Here is a 27676-nt window from a genome sequence, read left to right on the forward strand (position 1 = left end):
AGACCAAGCCTCTGCCAAAATACAAGGCCTAAAAAACAAACTAGCTAGGAGGTAGATCGTCAAACAGTGTACAGTTCAATTTGGTGTTCTTCATTTGTATGCTATTTTTGCCTCTACAGTGACATGTTTTTAAAAAATAAAAATGTTTTAGGTTAGTGAGAATTCCATTAATGTTTGAAATGTCACGAAGAGACTTGGATTTTAAGAGGACATTGTTGAAAGAGTCCTCTCCTGCTGATGTATAGAAAGAACTTAATGTTCAAAAAGCTCTTTGTTTCGTACCGTTTGCACTGCACCCTCTGTCCTATTAGTCAAATGAATATATTATACATATATTAGATTTTATAATGTGTATGTTTGTTGTGTGTGTATGTATGTATGTATATATATATATATATATATACTTGAAAAATAAAAATATTTCAGTATCTGAAGTAACTTCAAGCCTTGATCTCCTTTTATATGCATGTGGGTGATGTTTAATGTTCTAAGTTCAGTCGGTAAGAAGTTTAAGGAAGCTGGGGAACTTGTCATTATAATAAGAGTTAGAAATAGAAAACACTAGTTTACTTAACATGAAAATGTAAGTTCGATTGCTTGAAAACATGAGTGAACATAACTTGAATTTGTCAGTCGGTATAAATATAGTGAAAGTTATCCTAACTTAGAGCTGTGAGTTAAGATAAGGTAGAAGTTAAAGTTGATTTGACTAGATAATGAACATTTCTTGAACCTATAATGTAAAAGTGTGAGTTTCTTTAACTCACAGTATTAAGTTATAACAATGAATGATCATTAGTAAAATAACTTGTACTACTTAACATTGTGAGTTCACTTAAAGTACATTTGTACTTTAAGTCAACTCATATATATGAGGCAGCCCTTGAACTTATGTTTGTAAGTTAAAACACCCTATTTATTTTTACAGTGTAGTATCCTGCCTACATTTAGTAAATCACAACAAATCAGGTATGGAGTTATACAAGACTATCTGGTAAAAACAGACCAAATCTTTCTATGGATGTCAGTTTTTGATGTCCAACAGCTTAAAGACAAAATGAGAGAGCAGGAGGAAAAGTTCTCAGAAGACCTGGTCGAAAAACACCTGAGATGGAGAGTGAGAAACATCAGCTGAAGGACGAGAGAAGAGAGATGGAGACTACATTAAAACAGGTTGAGGAATCCAAGAAGAAGCTGGCGGAGGAGAACCACAGCTTGGAGTTGGACGTCAAACTGAAGGACCGGCAAGTGAAGCAGTTTGAGAAAGACATGGAGGTGCAGGAAGAAAAGTCCTCCAAACAACACCAGAGCTGGGAAACCAAGACCGAAATAAAGAGGTCACTCAGGAGAAGGAAGACCTGGCTCAGAGACTTCAGAGCCAGGCAACTGAATTCAAAGAGATTCAGGCTCAATTACACAAGGCAGAGGATGAGAACAACCTGATCTGGGAGACAAAAGTCCAACAGCTTGAAGAGGAGATGAAGGAGCAGAAGGAGAAGTGCTCCAGAGACCTGACCCAGAAACACCAGAGCTGGGAGACCGCGGTTCATCTGATGGAGACTCAACTGAAACAGGCGAAGGACGAGAAGGACGACTGAGCTGGGAGGCTAAAGAGAACAAGATGGACGACGAAAAGACACTTCTGGAGGACCTCTGTCTTCACATGAAGAATAAGAGCAGAGGATTCTTCGCTCGCAGGAGAAGATGCAAGAGAAGGAGATGAGTAAGAAAGCAAAGGGGGAGAAAGAGGAGACGGAGGAGGCTGGACACCAGTAACTCCCTTTTCCTCTCTTCCCCTTTTCATACTCAGTGTTTTCTCCTGGAGCTCAGGTTTTCCCACAATCTGTATAATGGAATGTAAAAAAACTCACTATTAAGTCCCTCCCCATTAACTGTACCTACTTCCTGCTACCTCACCCTCTCTCACCTTCCTCCATCCTTTATTTACTGTACCTACTTCTTACCAAACTCTCTCCTCCCTCCCCTCCCCTTTTCATATTTAGTTTTTTTTTGTTGTATTTAGACTTGATTTTGAAATAAAATGTTAATTAAATGTATTATGTGTATGCCTCACTGTGTATACAGTTTATATTAATAACTGTATGACATGTTGGTTACTAAAGTACCGGTATCTGTTCTATTTATGATTTAAACAACTTTGAATTTAATAAATTCAACAACAATAGAAGATGTTTGTGCAGGTTGTTCTTGGTGTTTTTATTTGGGGTTCAATTACATTGTTTTGTTTTTGTTGTTTTTGAAAAATGTGTTTATTTCATATCAGCTGTTAAAGTGTTCAAAGCTCAGGGTTTTTAAACGTTATTTAAAAGGTCCACTATTATACTGTTTTTCATCAATACATTGTACAGTAGAACAGCTAATCGCCTTTTGATTAACATCTGCAACAAGTAAGTTAAGCAGTTCATACACAGTTTGCAATACAGCAACAATTTATCAATTTAAGGGGGCAGATAGGATGATGAGATAATTACATTTCCATCTTGTTAAAAGTTAAGTAATGATGTAGTTCCCAAGTGAAAAAAATTGCTCTTAAAAATTAAAGTGGTGCAGAGCTGTATTGGGAATATATCTTGGACTAAGACCATACAAATTGGAACAGATCTCAGGGCTCAACCTGCCTGCGCTGTAACACGGCAGGCAGGCATCTGATTTCTACCAGACAGGAGCATTGAAGGCAGCAGCTCTTCTTCAGTTTGATCAGATGTATCCTCTGTGGCTTCAATTAAAGTGTGGGAGGCAGGATTCATGTCATGCTGCCACACGCTTGATACAATAGAAGTGAGACGAACAAGCATGACATTCACAGGTAGCTGGGCAGGCAGCAGCACATAATGATGAGGGAGCTTGACAGTAAATCGACCTCCTAATTGATAATGGTCATACTGTATGTAAGCTGAGCGGATGCAATGTGCGGTGCCACACGAGTTGTGGGCCTAGTGTCTCTGTACATGGTTTGCTACCAGATATGTCCTTGCCCTAATGACCATCTGTGCATAGCAGAGACACAATGGCTGCAGAGAAGAGGAAATGGAGAAAGAGGAAGATGGAGGGATTCTGAAAGGAGAGGATATTGTATGTCGGTGGAAAAAGAGTAGCAGTGGTTTCTTTTTGTAATTTTAGAATGAGATAAAGTTCAGACAATGCAATCAAAATCAATCTTAATTTAATTGATTTCAGTCTGCATGCTTGGATGCTGTGTGCATGCAAAGAAGGCTTGTAGTGTTGACCCTATTTACCGGATCTCGTTGATGCTTATTTGGCAGATCATCTGTCACTCCAGGCCCTGACCTCTGATCTGCCCTCTGTCGAAAACCGCATCTTCAAGCCTGGAATTGTGATTAGGAACTCAATTTACCGAATGCAAATCCCTCAAGAGACGCGTCACACCTGTGGGAAGCCTTGCTCATTTTGTGTTTGCATTCATGAATTTGAGCAAATTGTATTTAACTCTTCTCTTAATTTGTAAACATTGTCAGTCCTCAAACATACTTCCTGGTTTCCACCAATAACAGGCCTCTATTCAGCCGTTGACTCAAAGGTCTGGACACAGGCACACGGGAGTGCAATTTATATACCCCAATGCATTGGGGGATTCATGTACATTATAAATAACATTATTGGCCTTAAGCTTCTGTTAAACAGTGTGTGCACTGTGCACACAGCATAGAAGACTTTGACAGGATTTAACGGGATTGTGTGAAAAGTCACATCTTGGTCATTATTGTAAAATTGTTGTTTTTGTGATCCACGGGGAAATGAACATACAGTACGTCTCCTGGGAATCACCCTGGATATCCGACTGTCCGCCCACTGATTAGGCAGTTGTCACCAGAGGCCTGGTTGCCAAGGTTACAGCCCTCGGTCACCTCCCGTTGTCATCCACTTCCTGCTGCTCTCCACTCTCTGCTGCACTCTCTCTCTCCTACACTCTTCTTACTTTCAAAGGGCAAGTGCTCACAAACGTATTGTCTATTCCCTGTGTGTGTGTGTGTGTGTGTGTGTGTGTGTGTGTGTGTGTGTGTGTGTGTGTGTGTGTGTGTGTGTGTGTGTGTGTAACAGCACGTTTGTGTTATCAGTCACGCAGAGTGGTCACTGTCTCCCCTGGTGAAGGACTGGGATGCCAATCTGTTGCTGCAGCTCTCAACAAGTCTGTCTGTACTGAGCTGGAAAGACAGACTGAGAGAGAAAGAGTTGTAGGCCTACTTTTTTACCCCACTCTTATTTTCCCCTCAAACTGTGTTTTTGTTCAATTTTGTATCCATTCTCCCTTATGTCATTTCCCTATTACTTGCTTTGCTGCTTCCCTCTCTAGTGCCCTCCTCTTTTGCTTCTCTGGTATTCTCTACTTTTCCTGCATGATTTTCTCCCTATACATTTTTCCTTCTTTCATCATCTTTGCCCTTTCCTACTTCAACACTTCCTTTTTTGCTTTTCTTCTTACTATACTACCCTTTCCCTAATCTTCAATTTTTTTTAACATTGTTGCAGGGAGATATAGAGGTATGAACAAGAATTATGTCCAAATGGGGATAAGAGATGCAGACTCAGGCATCAGCCCCAAATATACCAGAGAAAGCAAAACATATTAGAAAGACTAACTAAGATTAATGGAGAGGAAGAAGGGAACATTGCGGTGTGTGTGTACGAGACCAGGGAACAAAATCCTCAGGTGCAACTGCGGCTTTTAGGAAATGTGGTTTTAGGCTGTTCGTCTATTCTGTTTAGTTATAAACTAAATGCTCCACAAATAACCTTAAACTCAGAGAGACAAACAGAAATGACTAGATAAAAGATTTGTGATCCTGGGCACAGACAGACATCTGACCTGTATATCTGCAGATGAGAACGACATTTCCTTTGGGAGAGTGGCTGAGGCTGAGGCTGAGGGTAATTGCAACCTGGCAATAAATGGAGAATAGAAAAGGACAGGGACATGGTTTCAGATCAGACTTACATTTTTTAAAAGCTCCATTCAGATCCAGAAGTGACAGTCCCTGAGCCTCGGAGACACCCTGCTCCATCTGTGTGTGCTTGGCTGCCAGATGGATGCTGAGCTCTGCCCGGCCCATATGAGAGCGATACAGACCTTAACTCACAATTACCCACCTGGAACTGTGTGCGTGGCAGAATATATCTCTTTCCTCTCAATGCACTCACCGGTGGTTTTCCTTTGTCTTTATTCTTTCACTCTCACTGTTGTTTGTTTAGCTTAAAACATATTAAAACTATTTGTAATGCTTGCCATGTCAATTTTGAAATGTGAATAGAACCAGACATTTAGGACTAGTCATTTTAAATGTAAGTTGTGAGTGAAAAGTACAGTAAGTTATGCCCGTCACCGATATTTATCGCTGTCTAAAGCTGCTCTTTCTGTCCATTTGCTTGTTATTCTCTCAGCATAATAGTAATTTGTGTCAGAGTTTATGGAGGACAGTCGATCCCCCAGGACTGCTTGTCCTCTGTGTGAGTCTAATTAAACACAGCTTTCTCATGGCGCCCCTCCTTCTTCTAATCCGTCTTTCTTCACCTCCTCCGTCTCACGTCACTGTGATGCACGGTGGGTTCATTAATTACTCTGGAGTTTCCAGATCAGCATGCTCCGACTCAATGTCAACCAGTGAGAGAACATACAAGCACTTGTAGGAAATGTATGCAGTAGCGATAGCCCTATGTTTGTATTATTGGTAATGAAAGGCTGACGGAGCTGTCACACATGTTGTTTTTTACTTAGACAGATGGATCTATGTCGCACTTTCCCATAAGTGAGCGTGAGTGGCTGCTTTCATGTGAAGTGACTCACAGGTTCAGTCACCATTCCCTGTTCTCTTAGATCGTGAGAAGCCATTTCTCATCCTCTAGACTGATATTGTTTCTGACAACCAGAAGAAAAAAAAGAAAGCGCTGGTCAAAATATAGACTCTTTAAAAGCCATATTCAATCTCATGACAAGAAAACAGCTAAGGCTGATTCATAGTTTCAGATGCTGCAAAGAAATACACTGCAGTGCACAACATGTAGGAAAGCCTTGCTGAAACTCAGTCTGACAACAATTAGGACTACCACTACAAGCTACTAGGACCATACATTTTGCTTTCAAAGGAACTAAAAAGGCAACACAGAAACATTTAGATGTGGATCTGAATGTCAGATGGAATTGATCCAATGGCTGCATCAAAAACATTGGGATACCAGTTGCTTCATAGTATATCTGTGCCATGCAAGTCCACTATTACAGAGACTGTGATTTATATAAAGAGCAGAACAAAACTCATTTAATTTGCTTGGTATAAATAAACATTTTGTACTTTTTATATCATCAACTTTATTTATAATCATGTGGAGGTATTTGAGAGAACTTACATAAAAGTTACAATACCTTGAGGGAATGGAACTCCCTTGGACTCTATGGGAGAAAAACTACAAACAAAAATCTTTAAATCTCCCACTTGGAACTATTATTGAAGAGAAACCAAGGTGTGAACATGTACATTAAAGCAGATGGTCGGTTATAGCTTGAATAAAACTGGAATGACTTGGGGGGGGGGGGGGGGGGGGGGGGGGAACTTAAATGTCAGGATCAGCAGGGGACTTCCCCAAAGACTTCGCCTGTTTCTTCAAGTTTCTCGCCAGAGGTGAATTTATCTGAAAGGTCCTGCTGAGAGGATCTGCTGAGAGGATCTGCTGATATCAGAGCGGGGGATGTTTTACACTAATGCTTAGGAGAGGGACCAGATGATACAAGCTAACACATGGATTTATATGTTACCCTTCTCTCACACTTTAAAAGATATAAAAGCAAGTACAGACAATATTGTGTATTAGGACTGGCAAAAGAGTTGCTTACAACCTGACATAAGAAAAACGTTAGAGATCATGCTGTGTTCATAAACTGTTTCTAGCTACATTAACTTATTGACTTTGTGTTGTGTTGATTGCTTTTCTTGGCTCAAGGAAATATTTACGATTACACCACTATATTAGATATTCCAACCCAAACCAATATTCCTATGTACTGAACAAGTTTAAAACAAACCATAAAAGACACAGGTTGCTGGAAATTAATAGAACACCAAAATGTTTTAGAAATAACTTTCGCATAAGATATTACACGTACTATTGTTGTTGAAATAATTGAAAGTGTTGTCGCAGCAAGCAACTCATAGCAGAAAAAAAGTACATTGTAATTAATAACTGTAACAACCTAAACACTAATTCATATAATTAGTTACACCTGTGCTTTTGCCTGCTCTGAAAAAGGTCTAGCTGCAGCAGATACTATTCCTCACTGGCCAGTAAAGTTGTGAAGGGGGTAGAAGCATGTGTTAAAGTAAGTCATAAGTTTTAAAATGTGGGAAATAACACAAAGAGCAAGGGCGGGAGAAAGGAAACGTGTGTCAAAAAGTGAGGTGGTGAAAAAAACATTCAAAAACCAGGTGACGGAAGAGAGAGAAACTGCGAAATAATACAGACTCTTTGGAGAGAAAGTATATGTCCTGTGTTCGAATGTGAGTAATTGAACCGTGTGTGTGTCTGTGTGTGACAGTAAAAGTGTTGAAGACATCACCCTCTTTGAAAGCAATTATCCTTGGAGCAAGTGTCATCAGATTGGTGACAAGATTTGTCGGCCCTTGCCATTTCAGGAACAGGGCTCAAATCTGTGATCTGGCAACGCACTTCAATTTCAGGCCCCAATAAATTAAATAAAACTACAACCACAAAATATGAATAGAGCTAGGCTATCAGGAGCAATGAGAACAAGGGTTCAGGGCCCTCTGGTCCTCTGAGAGAAAAGAACGAGTGGGTTTTATAATTTCCCACATTTTAATAAGGGATTATTGATTACATGTTATAGCCTACTTCCTACTCCAAATTAAAATACTTTTTTTTTTCAAGGAAATTGTTTTAAATAATTCGTTTTATATATTTATTTTAACAACAAGGTTTGATTTGAACAAGTAGGCTAGTAGATGCTAGTTTATTGAACAGTAAAGGTCACAGTGCAATATATCCAAATGTCTTTGTTAGAGAGGCTGTGATAGAGGTTTTGTGGCAGAGTGCTACTCACAACGCTGAAGTTGGCTTCCGATTCAGAGCATCCAATTCGGCAGTTAAGGGGAAAGTTAAGGGACATTTAATTTACAGCGCTGAGCGAACAATCCTCCAGTAGGGCCTGGCTAATTTCGTGGCATCTGCAGGCTGTGGCAAGTACTTCCGGCATCTGCCACAGAGGCCGCTACTCCGTGGTATCTGTGGCAAGTACTTCTGGCAACTGCCACAGAGGCCGCTACTCTGTGGTATCTGTGGCAAGTACTTCTGTAATCCTCCAATCCTCCATGTTTGAACCTCTTAAATCGCTGCATAGCCGATTTATTTGGACTGGATTATCCCAGAGAGTCTAAAGATTATTTAGAACGCAGTTTGAGATTTGTGAAACCTTTATTCTATTTGTGAAAATACAAACAAGGGAGATTTCAGTGCTTTTTTCACATGTAGACCAGGTCCTGATCTAAAACCACTATACCTAGACTCATCAAATCTGGACTGGATTATCACAGAGAGTCTAAAGATTATTTATAACCCAGTTTGAGATTTGTGAAACCTTTATTCTATTTGTGAGAATACAAACAAGGGAGATTTCAGTGCTTTTTTTTTTTACATGTAGACCACATTAGACCAGGTCCTGATCTGAAACCACTAGACCTAGATTTATCAAATCTGGACTGGATTATCCCAGAGAGTCTAAAGATTCTTTATAACACAGTTTCCGATTTGTGAAACCTTTATTCTATTTGTGAAAATACAAAAAAGGGAGATTTCAGTGCTTTTTTCGCATCCTGACCACATTAGACCAGGTCCTGATCTAAAACCACTAGACCTAGACTCATCAAATCTGGACTGGATTATCCCAGAGACTCTAAAGATTCTTTATAACACAGTTTGAGATTTGGGAAACCTTTATTCTATTTGTGGAAAATACAAGAAGGTATAAAGGCTTGCCCAGCTGGGAGGTTCACTCTCTGATTCTGATCCTGACCTGCTGCAGCAACCTCAGCCTTCCACCTGTGTTTGTATTTTCACAAATAGAATAAAGGTTTCACAAATCTGAAACTTGGTTATAAAGAATCTTTAGCCTCTCTGGGATAATCCAGTCCAGATTTGATGAGTCTAGGTATAGTGGTTTTAGATCAAGACCTGGTGTGGTCTACATGTAAAAAAAGCACTGAAATTTCCCTTTTTAAAATCTCAAACTGGGTTATAAAGAATCTTTAGACTCTCTGGGATAATCCAGTCCAAATAAATCGGCTATGCAGCGATTTAAGAGGTTCAAACACGGAGGATTGTTCGCTCAGCGCTGTCAATTAAATGTCCCTTAACTGCCGAATCGGATGCTCTGAATCGGACGGACATCCCGGGGAAAAGCATAATCCATGGAGGGGATCTCGGGCGGATGGCCCGGGGCAAGGCAGAGTTTGAGGAGGGGGTGTCGGGCAGACGGCCCGGGGGCAAGGCAGAGTTCGAGGAGGGGGTCTCGGGCGGACGGCCCGGGGGCAAGGCAGAGTCCATGGAGGGGGTCTCGGGCGGACGGCCCAGGGGGAAGGCAGAGTTCGAGGAGGGGGTCTCGGGCGGACGGCCCGGGGGCAAGGCAGAGTTCGAGGAGGGGGTCTCGGGCAGATGGCCCGGGGGCAAGGCAGAGTTCGAGGAGTCAGGGGGCTGAGCTCGAGGGCGAAGACCACGGCTGGGGAACTCAGGAGGCCGGGCTTGAGGGCGAAGGCCGCGGCACTCAGGGGGCCGGGCTCGAGGGCGAAGACCGCAGAGCTCCGGAGGCCGGACAGGACCCGGTGTCGGCCAGACAGGCACCGGAGCCGGTGGGACAGGCGTAGACGGGATCCTGGACATGACCTGGGCTGGTGTCAATGGGACCACCAACGCAAGGAGTAGGAGTAGGCAGGGCCCCCGACGGAAGAGGACAAAGGAGTTGGCAGGACCCCCGGCGAGACAGGTGACGGCGGGGCCTCCAACGGGGCAGGACACAGGGTTGGCAGGACCCCTGGCAGAAGAGTAGTCGGCGGGACCCCCAATGGGACAGGACACAGGGTTGGCATGACCCGCGGCAGAAGAGCAGTCGGCGGGACCTCCAACGGCACAGGACACAGGGTTGGCAGGACCCCCGGCAGGAGAGTAGTCGGCGGGGCCCCCAACGGGATAGGATACACGGTTGGCAGGACCCCCGGCAGGAGAGTAGTCGGCGGGGCCTCCAACGGCACAGGACATAGGGTTGGCAGGACCCCCGGCAGAAGAGTAGTCGGCGGGACCCCTAACGGGACAGGACATGGAGTTGGCAGGACCCCCAGCGGAACCTCCAACGGCACTTGAGTAGCGACTAGAGAAGGGATTGGAGAGGGGACTTGAGATGTGACTTGAGAGGGGACTCGAGAGGACACTCGAGAGGGGACTCGAGAGGACACTCGAGAGGTGACTTGAGAGGGAACTCGAGAGGTGACTTGAGAGGGAACTCGAGAGGTGACTCGAGAGGTGACTTGAAAGGAGGCTTGAGAGGAAACTCGAGAGGTGACTTGAGAGGGGACTCGAGCGGTGACTTGAGAGGGGACTCGAGAGGGGACCTGAGAAGGAACTTGAGAGGGGATTCGAGAGGAGAGTTGAGAGGAGACAGGAGAGGGAACTCGAGAGGAGACTCGAGAGGGAACCTGAGAAGGAACTTGAGGGGACTCGAGTGGTGACTTGAGAAGGAACTCAAGAGGAGACCTGAGAAGGAACTTGAGAGGGGACTTGAGAGGTGACTTGAGAGGGAACTCGAGAAGGAACTTGAGAGGGGACTCGAGAGGAGACTCGAGAGGGAACTCGAGAGGTGACTTGAGAGGGAACTCGAGAGGTGACTTGAAAGGAGGCTTGAGAGGAATCTCGAGAGGTGACTTGAAAGGAGGCTTGAGAGGAAACTCGAGAGGTGACTTGAGAGGGGACTCGAGAGGTGACTTGAGACGGTCGGTACGCCGACAGGACATGGGGAGCTGGCGTCGGCCGGAGAGCCAACAGGAGACGAGGTGCTGGAGTCGGCCGGTACGCCGACAGGACTCGGGGAGCTGGCGTTTTGGAGGCTCCGTGGACCTCCTAAGGCAAGGCGGGATCCCAAGAAGGGGTTTGAGGCTGGCACTCAGGGCTGCTAGTACAAATTCTTAGCTTCTCAGGCAACAAGCTCCTAAGCCAGGGCCTGCTGTCAACCTCCCTGCGTGCCTCGTTAAGGGCAGCCTCTTTAGCCTCTCTGGATGAGGCCCTCCTCCAGTCATTGAAAATACACTCCAGATTGTATTCAAGCTCATAAAGCTCCTGGCTAAATGAAAAAACTGCTGGGTCCATACTGGTCTGTTCGTACTGTCAGGTTTGGGGAAAATAGGACCCAAGTGCAGTTAAAAAATACAAAAAAAGGTTTGTTAACAAAAAGCGAGCTTTATTATAAAAAGCCGAAGGCATGAAAAAACAAGAAACTAATTAACAGAAACAAAACCGGGGAGCACGACAGACAGGAACAAACTTACATACGGGAACAGGCAGGAGACACGGACAAGCATGGGTGACAGTGACATGAAATGACGACGAACAGACATGGAGCACAGGGGAAGACAAGAGTAAATACACAGAAGGGTAATCACAGGACAAGACACAGCTGGGCAGGGGAGGATAAACACAAGGGCAACAGGTGAACACACTCAGACAATTAGACACACCAGGGAAACTAACGACAGGGAGGAAAAACACAGGGAGAGGGACCAGACATTATACAAAGAGGAAAACATTTCAAAACAAAGGTGGAAAACATAAATCCAAAACCATGACAGTGTGCTACTCAAAGGTGAGCTACTGTAGTGAGCAAACACGTTAGCAAACAAAGGAACATGCTCTTATTTTCTTTTGCATTTTCTTTTCAGGATTATAAAAGATTCCATTGAGTACAGAATCATTGAAGAGCTATCAAGCTAGCAACACAGCTAACAGGAGGTAAGTGGAGTCTGCTTTAAAGTACGTACAGTCTGTACTAGCTTACACAACCGGGTGAGAGGTATTTAGCCAAAAATAATGAAAATTGCTGTGTGGTTTTTCTATAAGGCCTTTAGGACTGTTGTAAATTACGATATTTTAGTTTATTGAGTTGTTTAAAAGCCTTGCAAAACGTGTTTAGCTAGCCCAGTTTAACCAGCATGGCTCAGGTTTGTTTCTTGTTTTGTTGCTACAGTGAAGACGAATTGGTGACAACTGAAAAGTGTGAAATGGACAAGACAGATTCTTCAAGAAGAAAATAAACAGTGTCACAGACTGTCGTAAGATGGTAAATTCACACAAACAGTCTAGCTAACTGTGAAAAACAGGAATAATGTGTTATTAAGCAACACAGTCTCAAGGCATTTCATGTTATAGTCACAAAATGAATCTATTGATTCGTGTTCACCAACACGATTTTTTTTTGTGTCACACAGAACGATTTTAAAAGCAATAATAACAACAAATTAGAAGGAAAAACAGATTAAAAAAATACAGATTTCAGTATTGTTATCTATGTTCGTTATTCTCGCGTCCAGGAGAGAGGCTTTAAAAGGAGACTAAATGGAGTCTCTGGCATAAGTTTCAAATGGTTACTTTAAAAATATGGCGCGGTAATGTTACAAGCAGAATATTGTTCAGTCAGGAGAGAAAGGCTGCAGATTCCTCTCGCAGTGGCGGCCGTGAAGAAGAGACCCCACAAACATTCGTCCTTCCCGCTTGCTGGGTGTTTGCTCCTCCTCTCTAGGGGCTGTGGTGATGTAGGAGACTTCCCCCTCGTTCTTCTGTGTCCGATATTGCGTTAAACAGAGGATTTCGACATTTTTCATTCATTGTATAACTAGACACGCCTCTTCTCCTCCTAATCTCTTTCATGACTTTTCATCTAAATACATTTCAAACGCTGAAATCAACACTCTAAAAAATACAGGAAATACTTCACAGCATTTTGGTTTCCGGTAGTTCCGGATGTCTTCACATGCTACCCACGTCTGTAAACAATAACGTATTCAAATAAACTGTACCTTCATTTAATATTCAGCAATAATAATCTCTTGGTTCAATTAGTTGTAGTGTTAAATCAGTAGGTTTCGGTGTGCATCACTCCATGTCATTTCGCTGCTAAATTCACATCTATAGGAAATGGTATATTAGCCACATGCTAAATGCTAACCGGAGATGAAGGATTTTCAGAATAAAAGCTTGGAATTGAGAACTTCCTGTTTTTTCCAGAATAAAATAGCATTTAAACCTTATATATACAGTCTATGATTTAAACTGACGGTATGTTTAAGCTACCAAACATTGATTTTAATTTCTAACAGTATTCTGACAAAGAACGATTTTAGAAGCAATGTATTTCTATTGGTAGTATGTTTCTTGCCGGCACCAAATAATAACAAATTAGAAGGAAAAAAAGATGACAAAAAATACAGATTTCAGAATTAATTAAATTCCATTTATTTTCCTCGCGGACTGCAAAAAAACTCAGATTTTTTTTAATGAACCACACAGCTTCTGGTATTCCAAGACCCGACCGGACAAACATATGTGGTGCAGGCACGAAACATACTACCAATATAAATACATTTCTTTAAAATCGTTCTGTGTTACACGAAAAAGAAATCGTGTTGGTGAACACGAATCAATAGATTAAATTCATTTTGTGACTATAACACGAAATGCTGTGAGACTGGGTTATTAAGCTAAATGGATCTTTAAAGGCAGATTTGGTAGCCTAAGTGCTTGCATCCTGTTGACTAATATTTACCAGAACCTATATTTCTCTTTAATACATTTCAGGTATTGTAATAACATAATGAAGCTAATTTAGGTCAAGTATGAAGGTTAGCTGTGTAATGTGGTGACCACCTATTTATACACTGCGTTCATAATTCACACATGGAACTACAGTTGGGTATTGTTAGTAGTAGTACCAATCCCCTTTCAATCACATTAGTATGCATGAAAAGTGACAGGTGGTGTGACAGGTCGAGAAAAAAATGGCCGAGAGACGCCTCGAATGGGGTTTTTAATCAGCCTGTGCCAACTTACCGCCACACGTCCGGAGTGCCAGTCAAGAAACGAATGCAGCAGCAGTGCGGGGGGTTCAGACGCCGAAAGATCTGTGCACAAACTTATCTCGTGCCCTCTTTTGGTCATGTGCGCGTTCATGTGTGTTGGAGGAGGGGCTCTGTGAGGAAGTGGCTGATTTTCCCCCGGTTTGACTGCAAAAGACTCTCACTCGAACTGGTTTCTCCAAAAATGACCTACCCCTACCTTTAAGAACAATTAACACACACACACACACACACACACACACACACACACACACACACACACACACACACACACACACACACACACACGATGGAGTTGGCCATTTGATGGGAGTTTTAGAGATAAGCTTGGGATGTTAATCTATATGTTGATTAGGACACTCTCTGTGAGGTGAGAAGCGAGGGGATGGAGTTAGTTTTAAAAAAAAGAAACCTTACACTTTCAGTTGTCCTCTCTAAATTAGATGTAAGGTTTTTTTCAATGATTAGCGTTAATTAAAGGCTATTGTTATTTTGTTTTATAAAGGGATAGGAGTTCAACTTTTAAAAATTGCACAGGATCATTCTAAGAAGAGTGAGAGGGCTAATGAGCCAGCACCATACCTCCTCTATGCATTTTCTTGACCTGTATCTGATCTTGAAAAACTTGACTCTTTTTAAAAAAGTTATTTTTCATCTATCATTTTCAACCATGCAGCAAGAGATCAAATTTAAGAATAAGTAATAGTTTGTCACGATTTTACGGGAAATAGTCAGTGCGCGATGTCACATCTTAAAGACAGCTTGAACTGGATAAATGGTTAGTCTTTTTTCAAACATACCGTACGTTCTGCATGTTAGTATATCTGGCCAATCGATTTAGTCCCTACTGCCCTAGACGCATGCCCTCATTAGGGAAGTCACGCTTTGGGAAGAGGTGTTTCATTTCACAGATCCACCTTGATTGTTGTTGTTGTTAGGGGTGAAGGAAGAGGGACGGGGGAGGAAAATTCAGAGGATGAAGAAGCAGAAAACATAACTTGTTTGTAAAACGGACAGCACGTCAGTTTCAAGAAAGATGACACCGTGTTTATGCATGACATGCAAAATATCTTGAAGCCCTATAAAAAAAAAAAAAGGTACAAGTATATTGTGTTGAAAATATCGCAAAAAGTCGTAATTTTGTATAATGTATTAGTTGCATGTTGTATTTTGCTAGAAATCACTATGTAGTTTTTCAAAAAAGGAGAGAAAGACAAAAAACAAAATATCACAGTATGTTGAAAAAATATGAAAAAGTAATGTGTTTAAAATAACATGAAAGAAATCAAAGTAACGCTTCTAAAAAACATATATTTTAGAAAAGTAATGTAATGTCATGTCAAGTTATCAAGACTGCTGTGTTTCATCGAAACAGTATTAAAATCACAAACTTGCCTTTTAGAGAGACATAAAGAAAACGAATTCCTTACAAATTAATGAATATTTTTCCCGGTTAAAAAGGTTTGCATCCATTAAAGTGTAACTAAAAGTATCTTAGTAACACAAGAAAAGAGAATAAAGCATTGATGTCAACAAAACTGGATGGCTCCATTGAAATAGCGTTAAAATCAAAAAGTGCCTTTAAAGAAAATGTATTCAGATAAAGTATTTTATTTTCAGAAATGGTTAAGGTTTTGCATACATAAAAAATGTATCTTACAGTTCCTTTGTGAGAGAATTACACACAAATCTGGAGAGTGTCACTAAAAAGTTTTACACAGGGACTGACATTCTGTATGGGGGTTTCACACCTGAGCTGCTGCGGGGGGAGGGCGTTGAAAAGGGGGTGAGTATGTTTGGCTCTCGGGGGATGGTGTGTTAAGAGTCACAGTCTTAAAGAAAATCTGTTCAGAAAAAGTACTTAACTTTCTACCAGTTGTAAAGTTGTCATACATATAAAAAAAGTAAGAGACTTACTGTTCCTTTGTGAGAGAATTACACATAAATCTGCAGAGTGTCTGTAAAAAGTCTTAAAATCACAAAACTTGCCTTTTAGAGTCAGATTCTTAACGAAATCTACTAAAACAAAGTCTACTTCATTATCTACTTTTCAGCTTTTAAATACAAAAGTGTATCTTTCAGTAACTTTCTCAGAGAATTTAAGCATAAATCTGTCAAATGTTTCAAAACAGCCTTGTTTCACTGAAATAGCCTCAAAATCACAAACTGCCATTAAGAGTCAGATTCTTAACGAAATCTACTGACACACAGTCTACTTCATTATCTACTTTTTCAGCTTTTATACACAAAAGTGTATCTTTCAGTAACTTTTTGAGAGAGTTAAGCATACATCTGTCAAATGTTTCAAAACAGCCTTGTTTCACTGACATAGCCTCAAAATCACAAACTACCATTAAGAGTCCGATTCTTAACGACATCTAAGGACACAAAGTTTACTTCATTATCTACTTTTCAGCTTTTATACACAAAAGTGTATCTTTCAGTAACTTTCTCAGAGAATTTAAGCATAAATCTGTCAAATGTTTCAAAACAGCCTTGTTTCACTGAAATAGCCTCAAAATCACAAACTGCCATTAAGAGTCAGATGCTTTACGAAATCTAATAAAACAGAGTACTTTCATGGTAGTGGTCAGCTTTTAAAAAGAAAAGTGTATCTTTCAGTAACTTTTTGAGAGAATTAAGCATACATCTGTCAAATGTTCAAAACAGCCTTGTTTTACTGAAATAACCTCAAAATCACAAACTGCCATTAAGAGTCAGATTCTTAACGAAATCTATTGACACAAAGTACTTCATTATCTACTTTTCAGCTCATTAGATAATTAATCAAAACTTCAGTATTTAGTGAAACATTATGTTTAAACCATACCCTGAAGAAATCAGAGATATTCCCCGGTAAATAATGATTGTATAGCTCTTTTTGATCAAAACCTGTATATTCCGTCAGGCCGCTGCCATTTTGCCCATTTTCAGTAGTCACGTGATGGTCGTGACGTCATCCATGCGTTCACTTTGTAAACACATGAAAACATGGAGTATTTGAGTTCGGACTCGTCAGCCGAGGAATACGTTTTGAGCAATATGAAGAGATTGGATGGGGGAATTCAGCCATACAGGTTCGAGCCTACTTAGTACTACTTAGTAGATACAATGATTTTGATTACTAGATATGTATGCATGTAGTACCACCCTTGCTAGCGATTCCCTCTCTAGTTTAGCATACTCAGCCTCGTTGTCCCTGGCCTTAGAACCACGATTTTATGGGGCCGGAAAAACTGGGGGAAAATACCCACTAGCCGGTACTACGCTATATGGAAAGGCCACCAAAAACTGGCCTGGCCTGGACGATAAAGGACGTTTAAACGGGGCTACCCGCTGCAATGGAAATGCGCTATAACATACCTTATTCTATATAATGAAGTACTTTGTGTCAGTAGATTTCATTAAGAATCTTTGACAGATTTATGCTTCAATTCTCTCAGAAAGTTACCGAAAGATACACTTTTGTATTTAAAAGCTGAAAAGTAGATAATGAAGTACTTTGTATTAGTAGATTTCGTTAAGAATCTGACTCTTAATGGCAGTTTGTGATTTTGAGGCTATTTCAGTGAAACAAGGCTGTTTTGAAACATTTGACAGATTTATGCTTAAATTCTCTGAAAAAGTTACTGAAAGATACACTTTTGTATTTAAAAGCTGAAAAAGTAGATAATGAAGTATTTGTGTCCGTAGATTTCGTTAAGAATCTGACTCTTAATGGCAGTTTGTGATTTTGAGGCTATTTCAGTAAAACAAGGCTGTTTTTAAACATTTGACAGATTTATGCTTAAATTCTCTGAGAAAGTTACTGAAAGATACACTTTTTGTGTATAACAGCTGAAAAGTAGATAATGAAGTACTTTGTTTTAGTAGATTTCGTCAAGCATCTGACTCTTAATGGCAGTTTGTGATTTTGAGGCTATTTCAGTAAAACAAGGCTGTTTTTAAACATTTGACAGATTTATGCTTAAATTCTCTGAGAAAGTTACTGAAAGATACAAGTTTGTGTTTAAAAACTGACCACTACCATGAAGTACTCTGTTTGAGTAGATGTCAGCACACAGGGTCTGACAGAAAAAAAACATAATGTTTTGAACATTTGACAGATTTATGCTTAAATTCTCTGAGAAAGTTACTGAAAGATACACTTTTTGTGTATAAAAGCTGAAAAGTAGATAATGAAGTACTTTGTATTAGTATATTTCGTCAAGCATCTGACTCTTAATGGCAGTTTTGTGATTTTGAGGCTATTTCAGTGAAACAAGGCTGTTTTGAACATTTGACAGATTTATGCTTAAATTCTCTGAGAAAGTTACTGAAAGATACACTTTTTGTGTATAAAAGCTGAAAAGTAGATAATGAAGTACTTTGTGTCAGTAGATTTCGTTAAGAATCTTTGACAGATTTATGCTTCAATTCTCTCAGAAAGTCACTGAAAGATACACTTTTGTATTTAAAAGCTGAAAAGTAGATAATGAAGTACTTTGTATTAGTAGATTTCGTTAAGAATCTGAATTCTTAATGGCAGTTTGTGATTTTGAGGCTATTTCAGTAAAACAAGGCTGTTTTTGAAACATTTGACAGATTTATGCTTAAATTCTCTGAGAAAGTTACTGAAAGATACACTTTTTGTGTATAACAGCTGAAAAGTAGATAATGAAGTACTTTGTTTTAGTAGATTTCGTCAAGCATCTGACTCTTAATGGCAGTTTGTGATTTTGAGGCTATTTCAGTGAAACAAGGCTGTTTTGAACATTTGACAGATGTATGCTTAATTCTCTCAAAAAGTTACTGAAAAATACACTTTTCTTTTTAAAAGCTGACCACTACCATGAAAGTACTCTGTTTTTTATTAGATTTCGTAAGGCATCTGACTCTTAATGGCAGTTTGTGATTTTGAGGCTACTGTATTTCAGTGAAACAAGGCTGTTACACTTTTGTGTATAAAAGCTGAAAAGTAGATAATGAAGTAGACTTTGTGTCCGTAGATTTCGTTAAGAATCTGACTCTTAATGGTAGTTTGTGATTTTGAGGCTATGTCAGTGAAACAAGGCTGTTTTGAAACATTTGACAGATTTATGCTTAACTCTCTCAAAAAGTTACTGAAAGATACACTTTTGTGTATAAAAGCTGAAAAAGTAGATAATGAAGTAGACTTTGTGTCAGTAGATTTCGTTAAGAATCTGACTCTTAATGGCAGTTTGTGATTTTGAGGCTATTTCAGTGAAACAAGGCTGTTTTGAACATTTGACAGATTTATGCTTAAATTCTCTGAGAAAATTACTGAAAGATACACTTTTGTATTTAAAAGCTTAAATATAGATAATGAAGTACTTTGTGTCGGTAGATTTCGTTAAGAATCTGACTCTTAATGGCAGTTTGTGATTTTGAGGCTATTTCAGTGAAACAAGGCTGTTTTGAAACATTTGACAGATTTATGCTTAAATTCTCTGAGAAAGTTACTGAAAGATACACTTTTGTATTTAAAAGCTGAAAAGTAGATAATGAAGTAGACTTTGTTTTAGTAGATTTCGTTAAGAATTTGACTCTTAATGTCAGTTTGTGATTTTGAGGCTATTTCAGTGAAAACAAGGCTGTTTTGAAAATTTGACAGATTTATGCTTACATTCTCTGAGAAAGTTACTGAAAGATACACTTTTGTGTATAAAAGCGCACCACTACCATGAAGTACTCTGTTTGAGTAGATTTCGTTAGGATTCTGACTCTAAAAGGCAAGTTTTGTGATTTTAAGACTTTTTTACAGACACTCTGCAGATTTATGTGTAATTCTCTCACAAAGGAACAGTAAGTCTCTTACTTTTTTTATATGTATGACAACTTTACAACTGGTAGAAAGTTAAGTACTTTTTCTGAACAGATTTTCTTTAAGACTGTGACTCTTAACACACCATCCCCCGAGAGCCACACATACTCACCCCCTTTTCAACGCCCTCCCCCCGCAGCAGCTCAGGTGTGAAACCCCCATACAGAATGTCAGTCCCTGTGTAAAACTTTTTAGTGACACTCTCCAGATTTGTGTGTAATTCTCTCACAAAAGAACTGTAAGATACACTTTTTATGTATGCAAAACCTTAAACATTTCTGAAAATAAAATACTTTATCTGAATACATTTTCTTTAAAGGCACTTTTTGATTTTAACGCTATTTCAATGGAGCCATCCAGTTTTGTTGACATCAATGCTTTATTCTCTTTTCTTGTGTTACTAAGACACTTTTAGTTACACTTTAATGGATGCAAACCTTTTTAACCGGGTAAAATATTCATTAATTTGTAAGGAATTTGTTTTCTTTATGTCTCTCTAAAAGGCAAGTTTGTGATTTTAACACTGTTTCGATGAAACACAGCAGTCTTGATAACTTGACATGACATTACATTACTTTTCTAAAATATATGTTTTTTAGAAGCGTTACTTTGATTTCTTTCATGTTATTTTAAACACATTACTTTTTCATATTTTTTCACTGTGATATTTTGTTTTTTGTCTTTCTCTCCTTTTTCCATTATATTTTTTGAAAAACTACATAGTGATTTCTAGCAAAATACAACATGCAACTAATACATTATACAAAATTACGACTTTTTGCGATATTTTCAACACAATATACTTGTACCTTTTTTTTTTTTTTATAGGGCTTCAAGATATTTTGCATGTCATGCATAAACACGGTGTCATCTTTCTTGAAACTGACGTGCTGTCCGTTTTACAAACAAGTTATGTTTTCTGCTTCTTCATCCTCTCAATTTTTCTCCCCCGTCCCTCTTCCTTCACCCCTCACAACAACAATCAAGGTGGATCTGTGAAATGAAACACCTCTTCCCAAAGTGTGACTTCCCTAATGAGGGCATGCGTCTAGGGCAGTAGGGTCTAAATCGATTGGCCAGATATACTAACATGCAGAACGTACGGTATGTTTGAAAAAAGACTAACCATTTATCCAGTTCAAGCTGTCTTTAAGATGTGACATCGCGCACTGACTATTTCCCGGAAAATCGTGACAAACTATTACTTATTCTTAAATTTGATCTCTTGCTGCATGGTTGAAAATGATAGATGAAAAAGAACTTTTTTTAAAAGAGTCAAGTTTTTCAAGATCAGATGCAGGTCAAGAAAATGCATAGAGGAGGTATGGTGCTGGCTCATTAGCCCTCTCACTCTTCTTAGAATGATCCTGTGCAATTTTTAAAAGTTGAACTCCTATCCCCTTATAAAACAAAATAACAATAGCCCTTAATGAACACTAATCATTTAAAAAAACCTTACATCTAATTTAGAGAGGACAACTGAAAGTGTAAGGTTTCTTTTTTTTAAAACTAACTCCATCCCCTCGCTTCTCACCTCACAGAGAGTGTCCTAATCAACATATAGATTAACATCCCAAGCTTATCTCTAAAACTCCCATCAAATGGCCAACTCCATCGTGTGTGTGTGTGTGTATATGTGTGTGTGTGTGTGTGTGTGTGTGTGTGTGTGTGTGTGTGTGTGTGTGTGTGTGTGTGTGTGTGGTTCTTAAAGGAGGGGTAGGTCATTTTTGGAGAAACCAGTTCGAGTGAGAGTCTTTTGCAGTCAAACCGGGGGATAATCTGCCACTTCCTCACAGAGCCCCTCCTCCAACACACACACATGAAAAGAGGGCACGAGATAAGTTTGTGCACAGATTTTCGGCGTCTGAACCCCCCGCACTGCTGCTGCATTCGTTTCTTGACTGGCGCTCCGGACGTATGGCGGTAAGTTGTCACAGACTGATTAAACCCAATTCGAGGCGTCTCTTGCCATTTTTCTTTTTTAAAAAGGTGACTTGGTAAGTGGAAATGACTGTCTTTTTATTTAGTTTGAGCATATTTCTATCTTCATCTAATTCCACCCCCCACTATCTGCTGGCGTCATAGCCACAGGAAGGGGTGGAGAAAAGGGGGGAGAGGCCTGGGCTGGGAGGGGACGGGTAGACAGTCTCACGCATAACTTCAAAGAGACACCTAGATTAACATCAAAGGCTTATAACACACCAGTGTGAAAATCACACCTGCCTGTTATAACACCTCACATCAAAGGGCAAACACCAAAGGCTAATTAGATTAGACAACAAAGGGCTCTGAGGGGCAAGGACTGTCTTAATCAACACATCAAAGAATTAGACAACAAAGGCGCTACCCAGGGGGCATTTCACACATACCTGTTATAACACCTCAACCCTCACATCAAAGGATCTCGAACAATGGGAGGCGGGACTTAGCTCATTTGCATAAGTAGGGAGAGGTGTGACCTGTCACACCACCTGTCACTTTTCATGCATACTAATGTAATTGAAAGGGCATTGGTACTACTACTATTGTTTCCACACGGACATGTTTTGTGTTGGTCTATATATATTGTGTGCCCTCCTCTCTTCACTCTCTTCTTCCCGGACTGCAACCGGACAACATGACCTGAGTTACTCTCCAATAAAGTACTCTTTTGCACCTTCCTTGCACCGCCTCTGACTCCCTATCTCTCGGCACTACACTGGTGACCCTGACAAGTCTCGAGAAGTTTCCGGGACGGACCCGAACACGGCAAAAGGAACTCAAGTTTCTTTCTCGAAATGCTGGGGATTTTTTGGAATCGTCCATGGCTGCCACCGCAGAAGAGCTGGGGACGTTGCTTGCCAATTCCCGCATCAGCCTTCCATCCAACAGGGGGACGATGCACGACCTGCTGGGTCGACCAGCAACCCGATTGCTACCTTGTGGGCTTGTTTCTTCGGGGCATGCGGCTGCACGTCCCGGCTGTGCTAGCTGACGACGACTAGCACTCCTAGACCCCGTCTCACCTCGACGGTTTCGGACGTCGCCCATGCTGCCATCGGACGCCACTCACGTTTTCATCGGCGCCTGGGTGGCGCACTCCTGGACTCCGTCTCGCCTCGACAGTTCCGGACGTCGCCCATGCTCCATCGGCTCATGGGTGGCGCGCTCCCGGACCCTGTCTGGCCTCTCATCTGTCCACGGCTCCTTCCTCCCAGGGAGACTGCTCCTGCCTCCCGGGGATACCTCAAGGCTTGCCGAGGATTTCGTGGCCGCCGCCGCTGTGCGTCTGCCTGCGGCCGGGTTGCTCTCCTGCTTCCCGGGGATACCTCAACGCCTGCTGAGGACTTCGTGCCCGCCGCCGCTGCGCGTCTGCCTGCGGCCGGGTTGCGCTCCTTCCTCCCGGTGGGACTGCTCCTCTCTTCCGGGGATACCTCAACGCCTGCCGAGGACTTCGTGCCCGCCACCGTTGTGCGTCTGCCTGCGGCCGGGTTGCGCTCCTTCCTCCCGGGGTGACTGCTCCTGCCTCCCTGGGATTCCGCTCCGTCCTTCCGGAGATTTCATGCCCGCCGCCTCTGTGTCTTCATCTGCGGCCGGGCAGCGCTCTTTCCTGCTGGGTTCGCCACGACACCTACTGCGGCCCCCTTACGACGGCCCATTCCAGCCCGCTCCCGGTGGGGGTGCCCTCGCCCTCTTTGGGGCCCCTACCCTCTCCTGCGGCCCCCTTTCGTGGCCCGTTCCATGGCCCGGCCCTCACCTGCGACCCCACCCTCCTCGGCCCCTGTGGTGCTTCCTCCACGGACGCGAGGATTTATTTTGCCATGTTTGAATTCTGGGGGGGCTTGTGTGGTGACCACCTATTTATACACTGGGTTCATAATTCACACATGGAACTACAGTTGGGTATTGTTTCCACATGGACATGTTTTGTGTTGGTCTATATATATTGTGTGCCCTCCTCTTCACTCTCTTCTTCCCGGACTGCAACCGGATAACATGACCTGAGTTACTCTCCAATAAAGTACCCTTTTGCATCTTCCTTGCACCGCCTCTGACTCTCTATCTCTCGACACTACAGTAAGCTGATTTAATATTACTGATGAATGCAGCTTCATTGACTCTTTTGTGTTTGCCATGCAGAATGCATCATGTTTCACACAAAAGAATGTGCTCCTTTGAGGTGGACACTAGGATCAATAGTTCAAAAGCGTCTGAATCTATTAGCATAATAAGATCAATAACTAATTAGGAACAGCACACGTCTGCCTTTAGAATCAAAGTTAAATTAATGATTAAATTAATGATGGTAATGATAATGTTTAATGCACCCCAAGGATTCAAAATTAGCTTAAAAATAATTCCGTGAATATAACTTGATAGATAAAGGAAAATCTGAACAATGAACCCGTTAACTCCTATAGACTTTAAAGAGTTTAATTGACCAGGATTGCCATGCCCACCAAACCTTTCATCTCTCATTATTGGAAATACTCAGTATGCATGGGAATATTATCAGCATCTGTAGATAAGACACTGCATCCTCAGTAGATCTCAGATACCAGCCACACTGTACTGCACATCACTAGAGCTGATATTCATATCCACTGGTAGATCAGACCTGCTGCCACAGTGGGAGGAGATGGAGACAGATTGCGTCGTTCCTTCTCCCAGCTCCTTATCACAACAGCCACACTTATCTAATCCCAGTGGAATTATGTTATTAGAAGCCCGAGGGAGAGACAAATGACTGGATATGCAGAGAAGGAAAACCGTGTGAGCTGCATAGATAGAGTTATTCCAAGGTCATGGTATGCAATTTATGTTAGGATCATTTTTATTATATTGATACAAAAAGGTGTGCTACCCTCTTGAAGGGAGGGGCTGGGACACACATTTAAAATGTAGCTTGCTCTTGTTGGCTTCTCCAAAATTGCCCACCCCAGCTTTATGTGCTCACAGTGGGAGAGATTACAGTAAACCTGTGGTACTACAAAAGAAGCATGCTGGGTATTATATTTATCAGTTGTTCATAGCCAACAATAGCAGGTGTGTAAAAATGTGTCAACCATGAAGACAGAAGGACACATAAATCCTTCCAGCATTAATACTGTAATAGCAGTAGTTGTGGCTTGATCACAGCAAAGTGGGGGCTAACCATAAACAAAGTCTGTCACTGAGTGAGGGATGAAGTGAGTACAAAGGTGATGAAGTTGCTTGTGTTCGCTCCATCAAAATTAATAAGTGCGTCTGGTGGCTGTGTTAGGATTTTCTTTCTTTTAATTTAGAGTACTGCAGTCCGCTAACATGCTGAATGCATACTTTTTTGTCATACTGACATAACTTTGCACCTTGAACTATGACTCTTTTGCTCACATTCATTATTGTCTGTAGCACAAAATGTCAATAAGCAGTCAGCATGTTTTCATCTTTCTGAGCTGTCTCTGAGGCTAGGTGAATCTGTTGTATCTTCCGCTGCGCAGAGAATAGTGGGTCACGATAAAAATGGCTATAAAAAAAGCATGCTGGCATGAATAGTTCAACATTTGACTAGATGCAGCTGGATATTTGCATGTCGCATTGGATATAGTATGTATCGTGACATACAAAATATTGTTCCTAAATAGTATGGTAGTATGGGAACTCAAACACATCCTTAGTATCGCTGGTGACGACTTTGCCTCTGCCATCAATCAGCTGATCCCCTTTACTTCCTCAGTACATTGTTGCTCCTGGGCAACACGTCTGTGACTTTCTGCGACACTTCCAAAAAGATTAGGAAGTCACAGAAACAACTGTGATCATTAAGTGTCTAAATGCTTGTATCTTTAAGGTACCTTAATTGTGTGGTGACAAGGTTATGTGGAAATTAAAAACTAAAGTAGCCAGTCTTTAGGGGATGAAACATGGGACATAACCAAAGTACAGTACGTTCTCAATGGTTGTGTTGGAGGAGCACCACATTCTCTTGCCCCCACCTCACTGTGACGTGGTAGACAAGTGACCCTGCAGTCATTGTTCGCTCTCTCCTCTGTTTTATTTAAATATGCTGGAGGGAGAATTCCAGCAGAGTCTGAGGGTGTACTCTTTTATATGAACAGTACAAAGAGAAAACCTTTGAATTTCTCTGAGAACTGCAGTGAAAGTTGCAGCGCTGCATGCTTTTGTGTTGACAGTCAGTCCAGCAGAAGATGTTCTCTGTCTTCTGAAAATTCTGTGATCTCAATAATTGAAATGTAACTTCAGCTGCAGTGGCACAATTGTTTTTTTATCTGTTGATACTTAAAAGTAAGGTAATTAAGTTTGTGCAGGTGTGCACACTACATTTGTGGGAAACAGTGTGTGTGTGAGAGAATGTGAACAGACCCTATAGTTAATGCAAACTTAATAAGCTTCCTCTGTGTTAAGGAATAACAAAGCAAAACAAAAGTGGAACAAACTGTATCTGACTTGTCAATTATGATTGCAGTGGTACACAAAAGAGTAGTGCGTTCATATTTCTCGCTGTCAGGTTGATAGCAGAATGGGATTGTTGTGACAATGGAGGTCTCATCAATCAAGATAACACAACAACCCAGTAATGGAACCTATATAATGTGTCAAACATGGCGACTCAAAGGACACAATTCAGTGTGTGCTGAGGGTGTGTTTGTGTTTCTCCCCCTGAGAGGGTCAGGAAGAGGAAAAAAAACACTGAGAAGGGAGGACATTTCACAACACACACATTGTGCTCTGATTGTTTACGTTTCAGGTCACAAGTATTTTAGTTTAGCATGTTAACTCCCTTCAAACGCATTACTTGTCAATATTACATTGTGGTATGATTGCATATTAAATAAACCAGATGTTATAAGGATGTTTTGCTTTCCACAGAGCCATAATAATTATGGACTGGAATAGACTATGCAAGCATGAGCTTACATTTGTACGTTATTTTATTAAAGTTTGACACATTGGACAGTATTTCTAAATTATGCAAACATTATACATGATTTTGTAAGTTGCAGAGAAAGCGAGGTCCGTCTGGTATTAATTGCTTTATGCCTTGAAGTCACTACCCAGGAAAAATATTAATAAGCAGAATGATGGCGCCTCATAAATCTTTAAAAGTGTGTTTGTAGACTGTGCTTAATTTTTTATTACAACTTGATAGTGTGTGTGTGTGTGTGTGTGTGTGTGTGTGTGTGTGTGTGTGTGTGTGTGTGTGTGTGTGTGTGGATAATAGCTGTCATAATTTACCATTAGGTCTTTATAGGATATGATAGCTGTTTAATAAGCTGCTATATTCATCCCCAGGGGGTTTATGAGCACATGCAATATATTATTACTGTGTGTGTCTGTTTGTGTACTGTATGTCTGCACCATACAGTCTATGGTCTGCACGCACATACGGTGTAACTTCTCTCTAATGCATTGTAATGACTGTAATATGTTCTGAGTAATGCACATAAGTGTCTGCGTACAGTCGTTTGTTCTATGTCTCAATGTATTAATGTCTTATTAATTAGTTCCTAGTTACATTTCCTTACATTTGGCTGCTTTTGCTTCAGTTTCCTGCAGGTGAATGATGAAGTAATCAATTAAATCACTGTGTAATACGAGCAGGCTGAGGTTACTTTTTTATGACTAGCCATCTGGAGCACGTAAATATGCTATACCACATCAGGGCGCCAGAGGGATTCAGTATTGGAAATTAGATTTAGTGTAATCAAGGAGCCTTCTG

This window comes from Gymnodraco acuticeps, unplaced genomic scaffold (assembly GCF_902827175.1).
Source record: "Gymnodraco acuticeps unplaced genomic scaffold, fGymAcu1.1, whole genome shotgun sequence".
Lineage (NCBI taxonomy): Eukaryota > Metazoa > Chordata > Actinopteri > Perciformes > Bathydraconidae > Gymnodraco > Gymnodraco acuticeps.